This window comes from Chelonoidis abingdonii, chromosome 2, assembly GCF_003597395.2.
Source record: "Chelonoidis abingdonii isolate Lonesome George chromosome 2, CheloAbing_2.0, whole genome shotgun sequence".
Classification (NCBI taxonomy): Eukaryota; Metazoa; Chordata; order Testudines; family Testudinidae; genus Chelonoidis; species Chelonoidis abingdonii.
Window position 1 is genome coordinate 209052890 of NC_133770.1, and position 11908 is coordinate 209064797.

At 44.6% G+C, this 11908-nt stretch overlaps 1 protein-coding gene across 1 annotated transcript in view; it reads left to right on the top strand.

The window, feature by feature from the left end:
- The window catches only part of APCDD1 (APC down-regulated 1), a 43841-nt gene that overhangs the window by 22316 nt on the left and 9617 nt on the right, over positions 1–11908 (top strand). The window lies entirely within an intron of this gene.

The window sequence follows — 11908 nt, forward strand, 5'->3', positions numbered from 1 at the left end:
AGTGAAAGAATAAGAGCTGTATTTAGAAAAGAGGCGCATGTACTAAAAATGGAGGTAATATGCATGGAAACTGTACTGGCACCCAACTGGCACATATAATTAGCACTAAAGTATTGTTTACTGAATACTTTGAACTCCAGGTGCCTCTTTCTTTTTATTCTGTCAGGCTACAAAGATCAGAGTGACGATTATGTTAACAGGTTATTCTACTGACATCGTGGTAGCTATTAGCATGTTAGGATGGAATTGTTTGTAATGTCATCAGAACCAGAAAATGTCTTTGAATACTCTTATTTACGACTTTTTTTGGTGTGTGCTCAGATATGAGACATTCAGTTTTAATGAGAAACATTCCCATTCAAAACCATATATTAAATGTCTGTCTTCTCTCTTGCAATTTTTTTTTGGGGGGGAGGGGAAGGGGGACTTATTTTCAGAAGTGCTTAGCACTTGCAAGAACCATTGACTGTGGGTGGAGTTCTGGGTACTCGGAGATCTGGAAAATCGGGTTTTAATTAAGCATCCAAAACCAGAGGTATCCAAAATTAGTGGACACATTTGAAAATTTGGTCCTTAATCTCTGAGTTTCTTCATCTGTAAAATGAAACCACTACTTATTTGCTTAGTACTCAGGATAATTTCAAGGATAAATTAATAAACTTCTATAAAATGTGTTAAATACCTCAGATAGAAGGTGATACGTGTAAATGTTACCTCAGCCAAGAAATAATTTTCTGAGGACAGTATTTCTTTGATTGGCCAAACCATAAATACTGCTACTAAAACATGCAAAAGTCTATTCTAGATGCGTTGGGAAATAGAGGGGTTTCACATCTTTGTCTTTGCATAAGACAGTTGCTTAAAGAAATATGGTGGAGGAAAGGTGAAAGCAGAAGAGAACTTTTTTTAAGAACCGAATGATTTCAAGACAATTATGAATAATAGGATGTATGGGATTATCTTTAGAAATAAATTAACCAATCATTTAGCTGAGGCTTGTTTTCCTATTACAAATCTACTGGGTATAATCGGGGCCGGTGCAACCATTTAGGCGAACTAGGCGGTTGCCTAGGGTGCCAAGATTTGGGGGCGCCAAAAAGCGGCACCCCCCAAAAAATTTTTAAATGATTGCAGCGGCTGCTGCTGGGTAGGTAGTCTGAGCTGTTGGCGGCAACAGCTGCCGGCAGCCCAGGGCGCCTCCGGGGTCAGGGCGCAGCCGCGGGGGGTCAGGGCGCCCCTGGGGTCAGTGAGCAGCCCCAGCAGCCCAGGGTGCCCCCGGGGTCAGCACGCCACCACGGTGGCCCGGCAGCCCAGGGCGCCCCCCGGGGCTGAGCACTGGCAGTGTGGGAGCCTGAGCCTTAACTTACCCCACCCCTGTAAGTCCCACTCATTTACCCCCCAGGGAAGTAAAGTTAAGCAGGCACACAAGTGCTGGCAGACTCAGGCCGGGCCAGAAACCGGTTCTGGGGGGCGAGGCAAAGAGCGAAAGCTGCTGTCCAGGTCTGGAGGTAGCGGGAACCGTCGGCTCTCAGCATGGGACGCCCCGGACGGCGCTGGGCAGCCAGGCTGCAATAGCGGGGTTCGGCAACACGCGGGACTAACCCGGACCCAGGGCTGGGTCACTCACAGGGCAGGAGCAGCCCGGCGGCGCGGACCTGTCCCTGGAGGAGCAGGAGCAGCAGCAGTGCTGCCCCGGCAGAGCAGCAGCAGCCGGACCCCATCGATCGTGCGGCCGCCGGGCCTGGCGCGTCCCACGGGAGGGGGAGGTGGCAGCAGGCCGCCGCTGCCTTTGGCGCTTGACAGCGCCCTTCGTGCCCCGCTCCTGCTGCCGCGGGGGTGGGCAGGGGGCCTGGCCGCAGAGGTCTCCCCCCCATTGCTCTCATGGGCCACTCCGGCAGCCAGCACCTGAGATTGGCCCCCCGCGGCCGCCAGCCCAGGCGCCCCCATGGTCGGCCCGCCCCAGCCCAGTGCGCCCGGTCCCCCGCCCCCCTCGGTCGTCTCGAGCAGTGTGGTTTGTGGAGAGAGAAGAATAAGGGGACGCCACGCTCACGCATTGGCAGTAAGCAAGTGCCTCCCACATTGGACCTCATGCGTGTTCCTACCCCCTATGGTCCTTGCGTCCTGCTCCCTGCTCCCCTTGTGCCTTGGACGCTGAGAGAACAGCAGCTCAGCAGAGCTGAGTTCCCCAGTCCCCAGGCACCCCCTCGACCTCCATCCCCCACCCCATCCCCCCCAGCAGCCTGGACCCCAGCCTCGAGCCCGTCCTTCTGAGACTGAAACCCCTACCACCGCTCCCTCCCACAGCCCTCCCCCAGCTCGAGCCACCCCTTCTGAGCTGACCGACCCACCCCCCTGAACAGCCCTACTCCCCCATGCGCGAGCCAGCCCCGGTTGACCCTGTACCCCGACCGAGCCCAGCCCCTTAGCTCCTCCAACCCAGCCACGCCATTGGTACCACCATCACAATCACCAGCAAACGTCCCCACATCAGTAATTTGCAAATGTATAATACCATTGCAGCTTTTAATATTTTGAATAATGTATTTAGTTTTTTTCAATTTATTACAATAATTTTTGAATGTATTTCACTAGTTATGTTTTACATTCCTATACATGGTTATATAGAGTATGCCAAGATGTTTATGGAAGGGCCCCCGATTTGCTTTGCCCATACCCCCTGAGTCCCTGGGCTGGGCCCTGTCTGACTTCTAAGCCCTGGCTTACTGTGGTTTTGCCTGCAACAGCACGGCCCTAAAGCTGTGACGTGACCCCTACAGCGCCTAGAAAAGTGTTCGGGAATCATGCAGAAGGAGCGTGATAGTTTTTGTTGAGTTCTCTCCCTCATGAGGCTGTGCTCACTTGGTGCAGGACAGCAGATCTCAGCAGACTCTAGGCCCAGCACCTTGCCTCAGTTTTGTAGATTTGTAGTGCACCATCACGTGCTCAGTCCTGGCACCGCTACCCCACACAGTGCCAGAAGCAGTCAAAAAAAGTTGGATGGACTGTTAGTTAGTTGTCATCTGTTGCTTGGGCCAGTGTGAGACCACTGAATGCATAGTATTTCCTCTATGGATGTCTGTCGTGAGAGCAAATTGGCATGTTATGAGGAGGTGCCTGTGAGGGACAGTGTCCTGGTTTGTAATCCAGAGCCATCATGTTTTAGGTCTCTCTTGGGGGGAGAATTTCAATCCTGCTTGTCATTGGTGACAACTATGATGCTCTTGTAGACATCTTATAGAAACAAATACTCTGACCAGGATCACTGGCAATACATCACGAGTTGATGCAAGGCTCTTACAAAACCATTTCTAGTTCAAGTTTCTTGTTTCTTCTTTTTGTGTATGAAACATATTGTTTTGAGATCACATAATCAAACAGCTTCAGGCAAAGAATTTGAAATATATGTGGATGCCATAATCAACTTGAGAAACCAAGAAGTTCTTGTGGGACGCAGAATGTACGCAGCCTTGAGAAACATTGGTATAATGCAGGTGAAACTTGCGGAGGAGTTGATTACCGCACTGTTTGAACCAGATCCAATCCGTATTAGAAAGAAGAGGAAGCAGTTCACATATGAAGCAGATGACGAACCTATTTATGATCCGAAAGAAAAATTCAAAGTGAACTTTTACTTTGCAGTCATTGACACAGCAATACATTCGGTTGAAGAAAGATTCACATTGATGCAGCAAATTAGTTCAGTATTTGGCTTCATATATGATGTTTACAGTTTGCAAAATAAAACACCAAAGCAAATTATGGAACATTGCTTGAATCTGGAGAAAGCTTTGCAACATAGTGAATCCAAAGATATTGATGCCTTTGACTTGTGCAGTGAATTGCAAGCTATTGCAAGACGAGTCCAAAGGAGTTCATCACCGCAAGATATATTGAACTTCATATGGGAAAATAAGCTGACAGATAGTGTCTCTAACGCAGTTATTGCTCTTCGCATCCTCTTGACTCTCCCGGTTTCTGTGGCCAGCGGTGAGCGAAGCTTCTCGAAACTCAAGTTGATAAAAACATATATGCGAACATCAATGTTGCAACAAAGACTTGTTGGGCTATCTACTTTGTCAATAGACCATGACATTGCTCACAGCATTGACTTGGAGGAACTTGTTTCTAAATTTGCTAAACTTAAAGCGCGGAAACATAAATTCTAAATTATAACATGTTACTCTGAGACCGTGTATTGTGTATAATGTATGTGATGGGGCCGGGGGGCGCAAGATGGAAGTTTCGCCTAGGGCACAAAATATCCTTGCACTGGCCCTGGGTATAATGTAGCAAAGGATGTGTTACTTTTAAAAGTTTTTCTTACTTTTAAAGTAACATGCTATACTTACTCTTCTTAGAAAAGCCAATGTTATATTTCACCCATTCTTTGACTTTCACTCTTGTATAAACCTTGAAGATTTAAATATGTGCTTTATTTTGTCTTTGTGGATTTAATTATTTATTCTATTTTACAATTGTAAAAGCATAACTTAAATTTTAAGGCAGCTTTATTCTTGCAGTTCTTCATGTGCAGAGTCAAGTTCAATCAATCATTTGCATCACTTTTTCCAGGACCTTGTTTGTTGCTTCTGCTTCCCAAAATATATATGGTTTGTTGTTTCTGAAAATGTATATGATTTGTCACTGTAAATTAGCATCAATGTAGCTGGATAGATGACAGATGCAGGCATGTTCCTCTGGGGATAAAGCTGTTTGGGTCTTATTTCATCTTTTGCTGTAGATGGTGGGATTTAAATTCAGGAAGAGCAACAATTTAAGACTTTCATACTTTATTTTGATGTGGGGTTGTGAAATTCAGTTGAAATCATTTATATTAGACAATGGTGCAATTATAGCACCGTCAGCTTCCTTCCCTGTCTTTCTGCTCCTGGGAGCATTTGACACATACAATGCCCTAAAATTTGTGGTATTCATATGTGGACAAATTTCACTGCTTCCCACCCTTCTGCCTGCTCTGAATTCCCCAAAAAACCTGGCAATGTTGCAGCAGGATTACAGACTTTTTTTTTCCCCAACACTAAAACATTTTCCATTTGTTTCAAGACTTTTTAAAGTTTTTTTTTAAATCTTCTGTTGTCCTTATGAGTAAGTTCATCCCATTTGGCAGCCTGAATTACAACTGCATCCATCGTACTTCTCAATGACCAGCAATCAGCCTCTGTGTTGGCCATCTTGGCCACATATGAGGTCATGGCAACCCTCCAAGTTACCACTTTTGTGGTGGAGTTCATTAAAGGGTTGTCTTGATCTGAAATTATCTTTGAGGGTGGAGGAGTGGAGTGAGAAATTGTACTAAGTATCCATTAAAGTGACAAGGTGGGTGAGGTAAGCTCTCTCTCTCACCCACAGAAGTTGGTCCAATAAAAGGTATTACCTCACCCACCTTGTCTCACTAAAATATCCTGGGACTGACATAGCTATAACAACATGTCCCAGCCTTGAAAGTGTCCTTTATGTGGCCTGAGCTATAGCAACATGAGATGAAGTCCAGCTTTTTGCATTTATTTTAAGACATTTTTAGCCTCTCTCTGAATTTAATGGCTCCAAAGGATTTTTTTAGGTTATTTTTGTTTCCATCTTTGGACTTTTTAGTTGCTAGATCTGCCACCTAGATTCTCAGTTGATGAGTTGCTTAGAAGTGTTTATAGTAATAGTTGTGACCTGACATGCCCTTTTCTGCTGTTAACCAGCTCTGCCTTGGGGGACTAGCTTTGTGGATTTTTGCTGGATTATTGGTAAGAGTATATTTTATTTTTCTCTTGCCTCTCCCTCCCCCCCCCCACTCACCAATGGCAATATTTTCATACAGCTTATTTCAGTTACTTGATTCACAACTGACATTTCTAACTAAATAATTGCCTGTTATTGAGTTTTCTGAGATGCTAGCTAAACAGAGCCTGCTTCTTGGATCACAGCCTCAGCTGCTATGAATCAGTGTTGCTCCATTGACTAATGGAGTGATAATTTACATCTGCAAAAGATCTGGCCCTTTTGAAGCTACCTTTTGCATTAAAGGTGCTGGAGTAGATAAGGGAGTGGAAGGCAGTAGGATCAGGATACATTGGGAATCACTTGTTTCTATATAATTTTATGATGCCCGGGATTTATGTAAAAAATCTAAAGTAAGTGACTTCTTCACGGTGCATGAAGTATGTGAGTTATTCTAATTGAGCAAGATAGTGGTGACAGCAGCATAGGAGGAGAGCTGATAAGCTGGCTCAAACCACAGTGGAAGGGTAGGGAGAACTTAAACCAGAAGCATTAAGTATATCCCTAGTGAGCTGAGCTTAAATAAAAAGTGAAAGTTAAAAGCATTGGGGCCCCAAGTGAGGCATTACAGAAAGAAGCAATTGCTCTGCCAAGAGTTTCTGGATTGGTTTTTGTTTTTCATTGGTGTCACTGGAAAGGAGAGAGTTCAAAGGCAGGCAAGCAAGATAAGAGGATATTTGCGTGGTGTTTTGTTTTGGTTTTTTTGAAGTAGAGTATATGCTTGTGAATATCTTACTGGCCTTATTTAAAAAGGACATGTTCACCATTTGGTGGCTCCAGAGAGAGGGCAGGGGAGTTGCATGCAGCTTTAGCATGTGTGAAGGGAGGAATGACTTTCCAGATCCCTTTTCAAGTTAATGGAAATGGACTGTCTTTGCACTAGGTTCCTGCTTTTACTTAAAATCCCTCCTTTACCTGTAAAGGGTTAAGAAGCTCAAATAACCTGGTTGGCACCTGACCAATAAGGGGAGAAGATGCTTTTTGTTTTGTGCTCTCTGTGTGTGTGCTCTCTGGGACAGCAAGGAACCAGGGCAGAGAAAATGCATCCCCTAAAGCCATACCTGAACTAAGCATCTAAGATTACAAATTGTAAGTAATAGGAAGGAAATGTGTTAGATCAGGGGTCGGCAACCTACAGCACGCATGCCAAAGGTGCCACACGAGCTGATTTTTCATGGCACGCAGGATGGGACTGAGCAGCTCAGCCCACCACTGCTCTGGGGTTCCCGCTGCTGGCCCCTTGCCAGCCGAGGTCCCACTCAGCACCTGCTGCTAGCCTGGGGGAAGGAACCCCAGGCTGGCAGCGGGCTGAGACCACAGCTGGCAAGGAGCCAGCAGCTGAAACCCCAGAGCAGCGGTGGGCTGAGCTGCTCAGCCTGCCTCTGCTCTGGGGTTCCCACTGCTGGCCCCTTGCCAGCTGTGGTCCCCCCCCACAGCCCCACTCAGTACCCACTGCTGGCCTGGGGGAAGGAACCCCAGGCTGGCAGCGGGCTGAGACCCCAGCTGGCAGGAGCCAGTGGTGGAAACCCCAGAGCTCTGGCAGTCAGCCCCCCGCTGCTCTGGGGTTCTGGCTGCTGGCCCCTTGCCAGCCAGGGTCCCCACAGCCCCACTCACCTTGCCTCCAGTTGGAGTTCCAGCGCAGACCCCCTGCCAGACTGTCCAGGCTTCTGACCCTTTTCAGCCCTACCAGCCACCAGCTCCAGCCCTACCACTCACTTCAGCTGCCGATCTGGGGTTCCAGCTGCTGGCCTTCTGCCAGCTGATTATCAACTTATAACTCAGAAGCCTGTGTGCAGCTTAAAGTATCTAAATAGGTGCCACCAGACATTGGAAAACTCAGCAAGGAAAAGCAAGGGCAAGGATCACACTAAACTAAGATCTGCATTTTAATTTAATTTTAAATAAAGCTTCTGAAACATTTTGAAAACCTTGTTTAGTTTACATATAACAGTAGTGTGGTTATATATTAGACTTATAGAGAGACCTTCTGAAAAACATTCAAATGTATTACTGGCACTCGAAGCCTTAAATTAGAGTGTATACATGAAGACTCAGCACACTGCTGCTGAAAGGGTGTAGACCCCTGTGTTAGATTATCTTTTGTTTTAGCTTGTGAATTTTCCCTAGCTAAGAGGGAGGTTTATTCCTGGTTTGGTGGTGGTTTTTTGTAACTTTAGAGTTTTGCCTAGAGGGGAATCCTCCATTATGAATCTGATTACCCTGTAAAATTACCTTCCATCCTGATTTTACAGAGGTGCTTCTTTTACTTTATTATAAAGTTCTGGTTTTAAGAACCTGGTGGGTTTTTAGTGTCCTAAAAACCCAAGGTGCTGGTCTGTGCTCACCTTGTTTGCTCTCAAGCCTCCTCAGGAAAGTGAGTAAAGGGATTTGGGGGGGATATTTTGGGGAAACAGGAACTCTAAGTGGTCCTTTTCCTGAATCTTTGTCTAACTCACTTGGTGGTGATAGCCATACTGTTCCAAGGACAGGAAGGATTTGTGCCTTGGAAGTTTTTAACTTAAGCTGCTAGAGATAAACTTAGGGGGTCTTTCATGTGGGTCCCTACATCTGTACCCTAGAGTTCAGAGTGGGGAGGGAATCCTGACAGGAGTAGTATAAATTTATAAGGGATTGACAAGCTCTAAAGAAGTGCTACTCAGACAACTAGTGTTCATAGTTGTAGGTCCCCCTGCCTCAGAATTCTCAGGGTATGTCTACACTGCAATTAGACACTTGTGGCTGGCCTGTGCCAGGTGACTCAGGGTCCTAAAGCCTGGGTTCCAGCCTGAACCCAAACATCCACACCACAATTAAATAGCCCCCTAGCCTGCGCCCGGCCAGCTGTGGTTTTTTAATTACAGCGTAAACATATCAGTCTTGCCTCTCCTTAGTCAGCCCTAAACAGCTGGAGGCTCACACTTGCTCCTGAGTCAGACTCTCCTGTAATAAAGTGCTAGATTCAGGATCGGACTTTGAGAGCTACATGACACCATTATCCTCACCGCGCATACTTGTGTCCTCTTCATGTGCCACCTCCTGAAAAGTGTAAACCCCTATTAAGAGCATGAGTAAAGCAGGTCGGGAAATGGTAAATATATTCTGTCAAAATATTCAAAAGGAACAAAACATTTTTCCTGAATTTTTCATGGAAATGTTTTAATTTTTCAGTGAAAAACCAAACCCTGAAAACGTTTGTTTTTTCACTTAATTTTTTTCAAAAGAAGCAACCATTTCCCCAAAAAAACTGTTTTGAAAAAGGAATGTTTGTTTATTTTAAAAAATTGATGGTTTTAGTTCCATCTCCCCTATGCTATCTCATGATTAGGCTCATTTTGATCAACACAATAGAGGGGGCACTGGTTGATCACCTAAAATAACTACACTTTTATAGCACTCCCATCATCATTGTCTGACATGAAGTTGTCAGGATCAAGTCATTGTTCTTAGCTGGTCACTAGACATTACTGTAATAAACAGCATCAGTAATAACATGTATCATCTGCACAATTTCTCTTTGATATAAAAAGTAAGACAGGGCTGTTGATTCCACTTGAATTCCAGCTGCCTCTCTCCTTTAAAGAAATGTAATGCTGCTGTTCTGAAAAGGGCTTAAAGGGCTTTTAATTTTGCAAAGTAGAAGTGAAGTATAAAGGTGTTCAGTTCAGACCAGGCAAATGCCCTCCAAGGAGATAACATTAGGCTTTATTTCTGACACATTTTAACATCACTCCGGGGTGCAGAAAACAGCCTCATGGAGTGTATGTAACCCTGGCACTGGCATAACCATCACAACCAGCGCAGAGACAAGCAGCCCCTGGCAGCTAAAAGATTTGTAAGAAAAATAAAATGTACCGGGAAGGATTGTATTTCTGAATTCCCAATCACAAGGGGACTTGAAAAAGTCTAAAGAACTCCATTCCTACTACTGTTTTAATGGGGCTTTCCCCCAGGTGAAGACAAGCGCTCCCTGACCTCGTCATCCTTTCAATGGAAGCAGCAGCAGAGAATAATGAAAAGTGGTTGTGGTGATCTTCAAATCACTGGGATCCTCTTTTGTCCCTGAGCTCCTGAACAGAGCTGTCAGCTAGGGAACCAGCTGTAGTCTACGTGGCCTGCCTGCCTGAGTTTACAGTCGGGCTCAGAAGAGTCACTATTATGCAGCTATTAGCAAAAGAAAAGCCCTCTGCAGAAGAGGAAAAAGCCCCTATAGCTCCATAGCTTGAGAAGTTCATTGGCAGTAGCTACTATAGAGGCTGTTTTTTTCTAGATAGATCCCATTGTTCAAAATACTTGTTCACACATAGAACTTTACTTTTTTGTAAAGCAGGAGCTATCCATCTTATCCACAGTTCATTTTAAAGCATTTTAGCTTATTTTATGGTCAAGTGAGTTTTTTATTAGGAATTGTTTTAGTTGTGCTTGGAGAATAGCAGCAGTCAAATGCTTTTTGCCTCTGTTTAAGGTTTTCTTTAAGTGTCTGTGTTTAGAAACTGGATCCTATTGCCCTTGCCAAAGACCTATGGAAAAGGAATGATTTTACAAGGCCTTAAGCAGTGGGATTTAGAGCCAAAAGTAGTTGGCCTAGAAAAGAAAGGTCTCACACATGAAAGCAACATTGAAAAAAGAAAAAGCCACCCTCAAAAATAAATATTACTCCCTAATTAGATCCATTCACTTTATAACAACAATTAAATGTCTTTCTTCCATTAATTGGACAAAAGCTACATTTTCAGGGATTTTAGAGCAATTCTTAGTTACAGTCTAGACCATACACTTGCTATTAAAAAGTTCATAGCTCTCTTAAAACAATTTTCAGTTAAAGCTATAATGAAGCTGAAAGGGGTTTATAGGGAATTGGAAGGAATAGTCTGGATCACAAAAGAGCAATGGCTTCAGCAGAGCTCCTCCCTAAAAGGCAGCCAGCATAAGTAAAAAGAAAGGTTAGAAACTTTATACTATAGCCCTGCTCATGAACAAACGCTAAAACAAAATCTGATGAAACTTTTGTTTCTTCCTTCCTCTGTTCTACAATAAAAAACTTACCAGGTCTTAGCTGCAGGCTGGCTTGGGATTTATGAAACTCCTCTGTCTTCTTCAAGTAAATCAAAGTTTTCTACTGAAGATTTAGGGTTCAGAATTGCTCATGGGCTAACGATTTTTTTAAATTAATGAATATCAAGTGAATCAGTGCTTGTGAAAGGTGTTAGACTGACAACTTAAAGACTCACTGTACATCTCGGGTAGCTGCACTGCAGTTTACTCCATTCTCCCTTGCTGATATGCCTTGACCATGAATGGGGAAGAGTGCAGTTTCAGTCTTCATCTCCCTTCAATCCTGAGCTCCTCTGCTGATACTGCTAGCAAGGTTGTCGAGTGAGAGGGGGAAAGCTGCTCACTGCCCTTTAATTTCTTTTAACTTAGACTGGAAGTGAACTGGCTTTGTGAGCCAGACTATCTGAGATAGGCCTTCCATTGTCTCTATTACCATAGTATCTGAGCACTGCACAGACTTTAATATCACATCATCAGTGCTTGGCAGAGAATGCACATTTTGTAGATACAGAAACAAAGGAGTCTGGTTGTTTTCTTTGTTTTGCCTCAAGGTCACACAGGCAGCCTGTGGCACAGCCAGGAATTGACCTTGGGTCTCCTGAGTCTAGGCTAGCCCCTGAACCATTGGACCAACAAACTCCAGATGGAACCCTCAAGCCTCAGAAAATGCCACACTTTCACAATCCTCCTGTATTATCGGTGCTTTTTTAATGTTCATGTAAGCTAAATAGCCAGGACCAAGTTCTGTTCTCAGTTACAGTCATGCAAATAAACTAGGCAAATACAATTGAGATGGGGCTACTAAAGGTGGGTGCATAACTGGCTGGATAACTGTACTCAGGGAGTAGTTATTAATGGCTCCCAATCCTGCTGGAAAGGTATAACAAGTGGTGTTCCGCAGGGGTCTGTTTTGGGAGCGGCTCTGTTCAATATCTTCATCAACGACTTAGATGTTGGCATAGAAAGTACGCTTATTAAGTTTGCGGACGATACCAAACTGGGAGGGATTGCAACTGCTTTGGAGGACAGGGTCAAAATTCAAAATGATCTGGACAAATTGGAGAAA